This window comes from Oratosquilla oratoria, chromosome 21 (assembly GCF_046742065.1).
Source record: "Oratosquilla oratoria isolate Oo_2021 chromosome 21, ASM4674206v1, whole genome shotgun sequence".
Classification (NCBI taxonomy): Eukaryota; Metazoa; Arthropoda; class Malacostraca; order Stomatopoda; family Squillidae; genus Oratosquilla; species Oratosquilla oratoria.
In genome coordinates, this window is record NC_134797.1 from 9,571,866 (window position 1) to 9,584,365 (window position 12,500).

Sequence of the window (12,500 nt, forward strand, 5' to 3'; positions counted from 1 at the left end):
CCTAGGTCCGTGATAAGATCATTGAGCTCCGCTTGGTTGGGGAAATGCGGAATAGCTTGGGTATCATCTACAACAAAGACATTGTCGTGGGCATCTTCTGTTTCGCTTTTGGAACTTGTGCAAGCATCTCTCGTGATCACTGGAGGAGTGTTGGGAACTGGAAGCTCCTCACAATGCATCACCGGATGAAGAGATGATGGCAGATCGGGGTAGTCGAACCCATCCGTCTTCTTTCCCCTGCTGTGACCGGTCACTACTACCATACAAAAGTAGCAGTTGTTTGTGTGATCTGTTAGTTCCCGCCAGATTCTTGGCACGCCAAACTTCAGTTTTCGTTTCTCCCCTCTGTACCACGAGTCCAGAGTGGACCGACAGCTTCCGTAAACAACGTGTGGCGCCCAGCTCTTGTCCAGGTCCCCCACTTGAACTCCAAAGTACGCTATGTAAGCCAAACAGAAGAGGTTCCCTTCAACGATGGTGTACTTGGCTGATTTGACATTCAGAAAGACTCCGCAGACATAGCAGAAGTTATCAGGATCATGCTTGCAAGAAACTCGAGCAGAAGCCATCATTAGACAATATCTTTAAAGAAAAGAACAAATAAAAAACAAGTTGAAAGGAAAGAACGTAAACAAAATGTAACATATATCAAATGACTACTTGAATGAATCATATAAATCATACTTGAATAACCTACTTGAATAATTCATATTTTTTTCAAAATAATTTAAAAAGATTTTCTAAATAACTGAACGATCAAGAGTATGCTATGTTTTACTTCTGATTAGCATATCCCTGTATGTTTTGACGCTGTTGTATAGTTTCAGTAATGTTCAAAGACATTTTTCTGCAATTTTCTTATGTAAATATAATTTTTTTTTCAAAATGTCGGTGTCATTCCCTTAATAACGATTAGCGATATAAAAGATATGCTTTTTCCCCATTCTCACGATCTAATAAAAGAGAGACATCCAAATGAATTCAATCAAACTATTATTATTATTATTATTATTTTTTTTTTTTTTTTTTGTACACGGCGTAATCAATTACGGAGAACTTTTATCGTTCTTGTTCCTACAGTTAGTTACAGAGACTTTAAAACCTTCTTCCTCTTTCAATCAGTTATACAAATTCTTTTTTGCATTCAGTTTTAGACAATTTAAACTCTTTATCCTCTTTCAATAAATTGCAGAAACCTTGAAATTTTTGGAAGCCTGAAACTCTTTTCTTCTTTCCGTAACTGATATGCAGTCCAGGGGCAGACACAAAATCTGTTGGAAAAAAAAAAAAAAAAAATCATCTCTAGGGACCTATCAGCTACTTAGACTTCAAATATTTTCTCTCCCTTATGGTCTCTTTTGCATAATCATTCGAGTTTTCTCTTTCTCTTTTTCTTATGATCTCTAATGTATAAGTTACTTGCAGAAACTAAAGACATATCTGCCTTCTCTCTCTCTCTCTCTCTCTCTCTCTCTCTCTCTCTCTCTCTCTCTCTCTCTCTCTCTCTCTCTCTCTCTCTCTCTCTCTCTCCCTATCTCTCTCTCTCTCTCTCTCTCTCTCTCTCTCTCTCTCTCTCTCTCTCTCTCTCTCTCTCTCTCTCTCTCTCTCTCTCTCTCTCTCTCTCTCTCCTACCAAATTAAGAGAAGTGGTTCTCTTTTTTTCTGATTCGGCACATGTGTACATTTTTAATATCTATAAAAATTAGTTTTTATACCATTTATATCACTACATATTGTCCACGAAATAGTTTAAAAATTTCAACGATAAGTCCACATCAATGATAAATAGAACTACCCTGAGGATTTTTTTTTTAAGTTCAATACATCGGACGCCCAAATTCTTCAAGTATCAAAAGTAAAGCAATAAACGTTTCTTGGTCGTTGCACCAATGTTTTCTCACAAAAACACTTTTAATTATAGTGAAATATATATATGTATTCATGTGTTAAATAATCAACAAGAAACAATATATTTCAAAAGCTGTGTTGTCATGCACTAGGTTCTGCTGTCTGCAAAAGTACAAACAAAACACTTCATGTCCTTGGATGGGGATTCATATTCATGTGAATTTATTTGATGACCGAGAGCCCGAGTGGAGGAATTAATTTCCGCGGAAAATATATATATATATATAAAACACAAGAACTTGGAAATTGTCTTTACTAGCCTTTTTTTGGGGGGGAGGGGATAAAGGGGCGTAGAGAAGAAAAGGAAAATCAAGATGAAGCTAATAGCTCCCTCCTAGACCCCCAGACCCCAACTCTAACAGTGAAAACATTAAATTTCTTAGTTTTATGAGAAAAAAAAATCTTGGCTGAAGAGGGAATTTTTAGGCATTCAGTAGTATTACTGCAGTCAATCTCCCCCGGGAACAATTCCAGCCAGGGCCATAAAGCTTCTTTTTATCACCATATTCTTCCCCCTCCCCCTCTCTCTCCCTCCCCTTTCCCCCCTCCTTCCTCCTCCGGTCGTATGTGCACATTTTTCATGCCAAGAAAAAATTTGCAAAACGCAGTTTTAAGGAAGGTTCCTCAAACCTAGTGTAGGCCTTATGGTCTCTTACAGTCTCCTTCATTCCTATGTTATTATGTTCTTATGTAACAAAAAAAAAAAAGACACACGCCAGTGAACGCAAGACTCTCCACAAAGATAGAAACGATGATAAACTTCTTCCCATAACAAAAACAACAACAATGAAATATATCACAAAGATATAAGATACATTTCTACATTTCTTCTCCCATTTATCACCTCATTAGCGAGAAAAAGAATTATGTCATCTTTGCATTATTATAAATCGTGTTTAGTTGTTATACTTTTTGAATGTTATGATTAATGGAATTCACCCAGTCGACGTTATGGCATGATTTATGTATTGTCATCTGACGAACACTATATGCATACATACACCACAAACACACACACACACACACACACACACACACACACACACACACACACACACACACACACACACACACACACACACACACACACACACACACACACACACACACACACACACACACACACACACACACACACACACACACACACACACACACACCATATATATATATATATATATATATATATATATATATATATATATATATATACATACACACACACACACACACACACACATACACACACACAAACACACACAAACAAACACATACACGACTTGATGGCGCAGTGGTAGAGTTCCCGGCTGCCAATAAGGCGGCCCGGGTTCGAATCCCTGCCAGGGAAAAATATATTCAGTATCGCTGCGCTGCGAGTCATTACTCCAACTCTCGTGGGTGGCGAGTTGGCTGTGGGTGCGCGTGAAGGTCACAGCATTATGTATAGATCGGACATATATCGTATTAGCTCTGAGCTCACTTCCGGAAGGGAAATAGCTGTCGATCACGAGGCCAACATGTGATCAAAGGCCATGGTGAACATGGTCAATCTAACAAACACACACACACAGAGCATTGGGTTTCATTGCTAGGACGGTAACGAATAGAAGTGCAGAGGTAATCATTAAACTCTATCTAGCGATAGTGAGACCCATCCTTGACTATGCGGTACAGTTTTGGTCTCCATTCTACAGAATGGACATCAATTCACGAATCAGAACAGAGAAGAATGACCAAAATGATACATAGACTCAGAAATTTGCCTTACGAAGAGAGGCTTAGACACCTTAATTTACACTCTGGAAAGACGTAGAGTGCGTGGTGATCTAATAGATGTGTTCAAGCGGATCAAAGGCTTGTGTTCAAGGGTGATGGAAACAAGGTCATCATATTAAAACAACAGGGCAGGACTCCCAGTATTGGTTATGAGCTGGACAAATTTAGATTTAAAAAGGAAATAGGCAAGAATTGGTTTAATAATAGGGTGGTTGACGAATGGAATAAACTTAGCAACCATGTAGTAAGCGCTGAAACTATCAGTTGTTTTAAGAAACGATTAGACAACACACACACACACACACACACACACACACACACACACACACACACACACACACACACACACACACACACACACACACACACACACACACACACACACACACACACACACACACACACACACGTACACGCAAACAGCTACATAAAAACACACAAAGATAAAAAAAAATCATATCCACAATATTTTTCTTATATTGGTTTTTGTCTACTGTATTTGCTATAACACGGCTAGGGTAACCATATCATCGGTATATTCAATCTTTTCCAATGTTTCTGTAATTTTTTTTTTCTTTTTTTTTTTTTTGTATCACAGATTCCCCCTTCCTCTTCCTCTCCGTCCCCTCACGTTCTCCCCATCTCCCCAGTCCTCCTTCCCCCAGATGTTATCATAGTTGTGTTTATTTTTATCTCTTGTGTGACAATGGTTTTCTGGGAAGTAAAGGCGATGGTGACTCTTCTGATGTCCTTCCTTAGATTAGGTTACCTTATGTTTGATTAGGACAGATTAGGTTAGATTATATTTGGTTAGGTTAGGTTGGGTTAGGGTTTGTTAGGTTAGGTTAGGTTAGGTTAGGTTAGGTTAGGTTAGGTTAGGTTAGGTTAGGTTAGGTTAGGTTAGGTTAGGTTAGGTTAGGTTAGGTTAGGTTTGGTTAGGTTAGGTTAGGTTGGGTTAGGTTAGGTTGGGTTGGGTTAGGTTAGGTTAGGTTAGGTTAGGCTAAGTTAGGTTAGGTTAGGTTAGGTTAGGTTAGGTTAGGTTAGGTTAGGTTAGGTTAGGTTAGGTTAGGTTAGGTTAGGTTAGGTTAGGTTAGGTTAGGTTAGGCTATGTTAGGTTAGGTTAGGTTAAGTTAAGTTAGGCTAGGTTAGGTTAGGTTAGGTTAGTTTAGGTTAGCTTAGGTTAGTTTAGGTTAAGTTAGATTAGGTTACTTTACAAAGGATTACAAAGTCGGAGCATGCCGACAGGAGACCTTTTGATCCATATCTAGGTCGGATGCGAAAAAAAAATCATATTAGTGATAAAATAATAAATAAAAACTATAATAATGTAAATAACAAGTAAAATACATAGATATATGCATAGGTATAGTTAAATAATAAACAAACAGGTAAATAGTAAATAATAATAAATTGACATATAACTAATAATAAATGAAAATCAGACAGACAAATGATAACAAAACAAAAACAAATAATATAAGATAAATTATAATCATTACAGCATCTTAGGTATTTATCTAAATGATTCTTAAAGCTTCGAACTGAACTACATTGCATTTCCTGTGCAGGAAGTTGATTCCATTCATTAACTACACGGTTGGCAAAGTTTTTTCTACCCACTTCCAAATTGAATCTATTTCCGGACAGTTTGAGACCATTGTTTCTTGTCTGATTCTCATTCAATGTGAAAATTTTGTCACTTTTGATGTTGTCAATTCCCTTTAAAATCTTAAAAACCTGTATCAAGTCACCTCTGAGTCTACGCTTTTTTAGGGAAAACAGATTCATGTGTTTTATTCGATTTTCGTATGATTTATTTTTGATATTTGTAATCAGTTTTGTGGCTCGCCGTTGTACTTTTTCCAGTCTGTCAATTTCTTTAATGAGATTCGGTGACCATACGGAAACAGCATATTCCAAATGTGGACGAACTAACGATTTATATAGCTTGTTAATGAGTGATGGACTTTTGAAATCAAAAGATCGCGCAATCAGTCCCAGAATCTTATTTGCTTTCTCAGAGGCTGAAATACACTGATTGGATGATTTGAGGTCGTTACTGATAATTACGCCGAGATCTTTTTCACTATCCACTTTTGTTAACGAATTTCCAAATAACTTGTAATCGTACTTACTGTTGTTTTTACCTATGTGCATTACCTTGCATTTACTTGTGTTAAATTTCATTAGCCACTTTTCAGACCATTGCTGTAATTTATCTAAATCTTCTTGAATATCTAATTGGTTTGAGTGATCATTTGCCACTCCGCACATTTTTGTATCATCAGCAAATTTGGAAACAGTAGATTTTAGTCCATGGTCTATATCATTTATATATACTATGAATAGAAGTGGCCCAAGAACGAAACCCTGAGGAACTCCACTTGTAACATTTTTCCATCCAGAAGTTTTTCCATTTAAAACAACTCTGTTTTCGACCATTCAACCAATTACTAGTCCAACTAAATAGGCTACCACTTATTCCGTGTAAAGCTAATTTAGTAATTAGTCTTTCGTGTGGGACGGTATCAAAAGCTTTTGCAAAGTCTAGATATATTAAATCTATATTGTTTCTTTTGTCATAATTCGAGATAACTGTGCTGTAGAATTCGAGTAAGTTAGTCACGCAAGAACGTTTCCGTCTGAAACCATGCTGGCTATCATTTATCAAACGGTTACTTTCTAAATGATGTTCGATAGCATCTCTGATGATAGTTTCCATTATTTTTCCTACGATTGAAGTCAAACTTATAGGCCTATAGTTATTTGGTTTCTTTTTGTCACCTTTTTTGAATATGGGAGTAACGTTAGCTAGTTTCCATTCTCTTACGTTACGTTAAAATATAAATAAATAAATAGATAAATAAACAAATTAATGAATAAATAAACAAATAAACAAATAAATAAATAAATAAATAAATGAATAGATAAAAAAGATAATAAATAGGTATAAAAAAATAATAATAAAAATAAATAAATAAATAAATAGATAAATAAATAAATAAATAAATAAATAGATAAGTAAATATATAAATATATAAATAAATATATAAATAAATAGATAGATAAAATTAAATAGATAAATAGATAATGATAAATAGGAAACAAACAAATAACAATAATCTGTAATAAAAACAATAGATCATAAAAATAAACAGATTGATAATAATAAACAAATGAATCATAATAAACCAATAAATAAAATAGATGGTAGGCATTACAGCATATGGATTAGGTATTTATCTAAATGAATTTTTTAAAACTTCGATCTGTACTACAGGCTCTACAGAAAATTTATTCAATATATTTACTACATGGTTGGTGAAGTTGTTTCTACCCACTTCCAAATTAGATCTACTTCCTGATAGTTTGAGACCATTATTTCTTCTCTTATTCGCATTCAGTGTAAAATATTTCGTCAATTTTGATGTCAATACCTTTTAAAATTTTAAAGGCCTGTATCAAGTCACCTCTGAGTTCACGCCTTTGTAGAGAAAATAGATTTATAAGGTTAGTCGGTTTTCGTATGGTTTGTTTCTGATATTTGGAATCAGTTTTGTAGATCGCCGTTGTACTTTTTCTAATCTGTCAATCTCTTTAATGAGATTCAGTGACCATTAGGAAACAACATATTCCAAATGTGGACAAACAAACGATTTATATAGTTTGTTAATGACAAATAGACTTTTAGAACCAAAAAATTGCGCAATCAGTCCTAGAATCATAGTTGCTTTCTCTGAGGCGGAAATACACTGCTTAGATGATTTGAGATAATGATTGAAAATTACACCGAGGTCCTTTTCACTCTTCACTTTTGTTAACAAATTTCTAAATAACTTGTAATCGTACTTATTGTTATTTCTACCTATGTGCATAACCTTACATTTATCTTAAATTGCTTTTCCACCATTAGTTAATGTTTTCACACTGTTTTACCAAACAAAAATTTATATGAAGTGGGGGTAGCAACACTTTGGCAGGTTGTACAAGAAGCTGTCTAGCAACATTGAGTTTTTCTGACTGCAAGTCATCTCGAGGGGTACACTTCACTTTCATTATCAGCTCGACTATCCCAAAACATGAATACTTGGTGTACCCACCCTGTAATCCAAGTAAGAAGGCGATCATTTCAAAATCACCACAAACATCCCATTTAAATACATAGTTTATCTTCTCGAGAGGCCTTTTTACATTGTCATATTCTTCCTTCATCTGTACCGTGTATGTTATAGGCAGGGATTGATGCTGATTCCCATTATGTAGTAAAAACAAATTTGAGGCTTTTTGTAGAACTATCTATGAAAAGTCATCATTGTTCAGGGTTATGATCAATTCCAATAACTAAATAATCAATTGTCATTTTCACAGAAGCAAAAAGATTCACTCATATCAAAGTATAATTCTAATTCCTCATGGCGCTTCCTCTATCCTGTTGATCTACAGTCTTCCCCCAACAGATTCTATTCACTCAGTATGGATGCTAAAAGCTTAGCCTCTGACCTAGTGAGGCCTAAGTCCTTGATGAGCTTACCCAGTATGGGCGGGTACTCAGTCTTTGCTCAAAATTTTCATAAATTTCCTTACTGCCCCAACCTTCCCACTCTTCTAATGAGACCTTCATCGTATCCGTTACCTGAAAAGTATATGCATTTATCAACTGAAACGCAAATATGAATTGTATATGTACTGTAGTCTCATTACAAGAAAACATAGCTAGATGCTTGGACGATTTCAATGTTGATTCTATCTTAATGAATAGAGTTCACAATTTGATAAGATTTACTTAAATTTTCTGTTGGCACTGAAACCAGTAAGGTATCATCATGTGGCACAGGTGCAATAGAGGATATAATGATGCGATATGGAAGGAGTTTTCTTCCTTTAGCTTCTCTGTCAATCATGCAAAAGTTGAAATAATCGTGATGGCTCTCACTGAACTCTTGGTACAGCAAATGAATACTTTTCTTACACCTCTTAACCATGCATCTAAATTTGATCGACAACTCCCAAATATCACATGAGGGGTCCATGGTTTTTCTTGATTTCCCATACTCATTCCAAAGTACAGTCTATAATCAGTCCAGTACTTTACACCTTCCACAATTTTATGAAGCGGCTTTGCTGTGGATGTGTTGTGTCTTGCGACACTGCTTCTGACCCAGGGCAGTTGACAGGATGCAGGGATGACCCGTCATCCAGGAAGTGCCAAGATAGGAGGGAGGAAGGAGGGTGGAGGGGAGTGGAATATATGGGAAATGAAATGGGTGGGAGTGATTTCTATGCCTTTTTCTTTTTGGCTACCCACCGTGTAAGGGGGAAAAAAGCCTTTGGTATATGTATGTATGTACATATATACATGACCATATACACATATATACTCGTACATACATATACTTATAAACCTATAAACAATATGCTTAGGTCCAACATAGAAGCTGCACACATAACAGAATTAATCTGGTTAATCCCTGCATCCTCTTGTAGCCATGGTCAAGAACGTCAATATTCATAGTATAAACCTGAAAAAAGGAAAATTGTAAGCAACAATTGTAACTGCTTTCCGTACCCCATACATTTCCTCATATCAGTATAATTTTCTATATCACTAAAACGGTCGATTGTAGAAAAAAAAAGTACATATTTGGAATTAGCGGAAAATTTTGCATTAGACACACTAAAAAAACTAAGAGAAACAAAATTTTTGTGAAAATTTATTATTCAGTGTTATGATCAAATCCCGGTTGCAGAAACTGAAATGTTCTTGAAACAACACTTTGTCCTTTGCTAATGATAAATTCTTTGGCCTTTAAACATTACAACTACGTTCTCAAAATCTCCCTAATGCTAACGTTCACAATAGTCAAACACGATATATACTTTGTATAACGACAACAATATCATCTTAATCTCCTTTTTTATTTTCTACAGTGATAAATTATTTAGCTCCCTCCGCATGTTTTCAAGCACTTATACTTGAAATTTATTTTCCACTTCACTCCCTTTATATATATATATATATATATATATATATATATATATATATATATATGTATGTATATGTATGTATATATATATGTGTATATATAATATATATATGTATATATATAATATATATATATGTATATATATATATATATACATATGTGTGTGTGTGTGTGTGTGTGTGTGTGTGTGTGTGTGTGTGTGTGTGTGTGTGTGTGTGTGTGTGTGTGTGTGTATTATATATATATATGTATATATATATATGTATATAAATATATATATATATATATATATATATACATGTGTGTGTGTGTGTGTGTGTGTGTGTGTGTGTGTGTGTGTGTGTGTGTGTGTGTGTGTGTGTGTGTGTGTGTGTGTGTGTGTGTGTGTGTGTGTGTGTGTCTGTGTGTGTGTGTCTGTGTGTGTGTGTGTGTGTGTGTGTGTGTGTGTGTGTGTGTGTGTGTGTGTGTGTGTGTGTGTGTGTGTGTGTGTGTGTGTGTGTATGTGTGTGTGTGTGTGTGTGTGTGTGTGTGTGTGTGTGTGTGTGTATTTACCTAGTTGTATTTACCTAGTTGTATTTTGCGGGAAGGGGAGCTATGCTCGTGTTGTCCCGCCTTTGTATCTTGCAGTGTCTAGTTTGTTTTTAAACTCATGAATGGTTTTTGCGCATACTATTTCATTGTCCAGTTTGTTCCAAGTGTCCAAAACTCTATGAGGAAAACTGTTTTTCTTCAGTTCTCTTCTATAGCTATGTTTTTTTATTTTCTTTCCATGTCCTCTTGTGTTTCTTTTGTCCCAGTTAAGTAAGTTCTCACTATCGAGTACCTCTGTGCCTTTCATGATTCTGTAGATGGTCAATAGGTCACCTCTCTCTCTTCTTTGCTCCAGTGTCGGTAACTCCAGTTTAGCCAATCTCTCTTTGTATGATAGGTTTGCAAGTGCAGGTGCCATTTTTGTAGCTGCTCTTTGGATTCTTTCTATTTTCTTTATATTCTTTTTGGTACTGGGGGACCACAATGTCGCTGCATACTCTAATCTAGGCCTTATCAATGTAACCAATATTTTTTTCATCATGTCTTCGTCCAAGTATGTAAACGCCACTTTTATTGATCTTAGCAAATTGTAAGTCTCCCCGACAATTTTGTTAATCTGTATATCATAGGACAAGTCGTTCGTGATAATTACTCCCAAATCTTTTTCGGATCCTACTTTCTTTACTTCTTTGGTTCCAATTGTATATTTTCCTGATATTCTGTTTTTGCTTTTTCCAAACTCCATTATGCTACACTTCTTAGTATTAAAGTCCACTTCCCATTTCTGACTCCAGTTCCATACCCTATTTAGGTCTTCTTGCAGTGCTTCACAGTCCTCATCAGTTTCTATTTTCCTTAGCAGTTTGGCGTCATCGGCAAAGAAGCTCATGTAGCAGTTCACGTCCTCATCCATGTCATTCATATAGATAGCAAACATTATTGGTGCCAGCACAGATCCTTGCGGTACTCCACTGATCACCTCTTTCCAGTCTGAATATTTTTCTCTGAGCACTACTCTCATCTTTCTACCAGTCAGAAAGTCCTCTATCCATTTTAGTAGGTTTCCCTGTATTCCTCCTATGTGTTCCAGTTTTTTTAGTAGTTTTCTGTGTGGTACTTTGTCAAAGGCTTTTTGCAAGTCTAGGAATGCACAATCAGCCCATCCATTTCTTTCTTGCACTATGTCTATTAGTCTTGAGTAAAAGCATATTAAGTTTGTGGAGCATGATCTTCCTTGTCTGAATCCGAATTGTCTTGGGTTTAATATGTCATTGTCTTCCAGATGTTTTACCCATCTATTCTTGATTATTTTCTCACAAATTTTGGCAATGGTGCTTGTTAGTGATACTGGCCTATAGTTGGTGGGTTCTTCTTTGTTTCCTCCTTTGTGTATTGGTACAATGTTAGCGTTTTTCCAGTCCTCGGGTATCTTTCCTTCTTTGAGTGTGTGTGTGTGTGTGTGTGTGTGTGTGTGTGTGTGTGTGTGTGTGTGTGTGTGTGTGTGTGTGTGTGTGTGTGTGTGTGTGTGTGTGTGTGTGTGTGTGTGTGTTCTTCCTTTAATATCACAAAGTTAACTAACATTTTTTTGTTCGGGCTTGTCTTCCAAGGTTCTTGGGCCCATGTCTCATTAAGTATTTTTCAAATTAGTATCCGTCTTATTTACATAGCATGCAACAACCTTTCTTATGTGTATCTAAACCATATTAATTATGTCTTTCTTATTCTTCCGGAGGATGCAACATAAGAAAGTACTTGCTGTCTTCAGGTTTCTTTTGTCCAATGGTAATTTTGCATAAGTTATTTTTAAAAGTGATTGACAAGTTCTCTAAATGTATATATATATATATATATATATATATATATATACATATACATATATATATATATATATACATATATATATATATATATATATGTACATATATGTATGCATATAAATATATATATATATATATATATATATATATATATATATATGTTGAGACATTCTGACAGGTTGATGTAAGCGGAATAGGAAACACAGGAGTCTTAGTCTTGAGTTTATTCCTGACTAGTTTGAAAAAGCATACCTGCGAAACTAGTCAGGAATAAACTCAAGACTAAGACTCTTGTGTTTCCTATTCCGCTTACATATATATATATATATATATATATATATATATATATATATATATATATATATATAGATATTTATACAACACTGAATGGGTCCCAGTGATTCGAGATATATTTTAACAACCATAATGCACTTTTATTCTAAGGGGAGACCCAGTGGAGGCCACATGTAGAAATTGAAATGTGG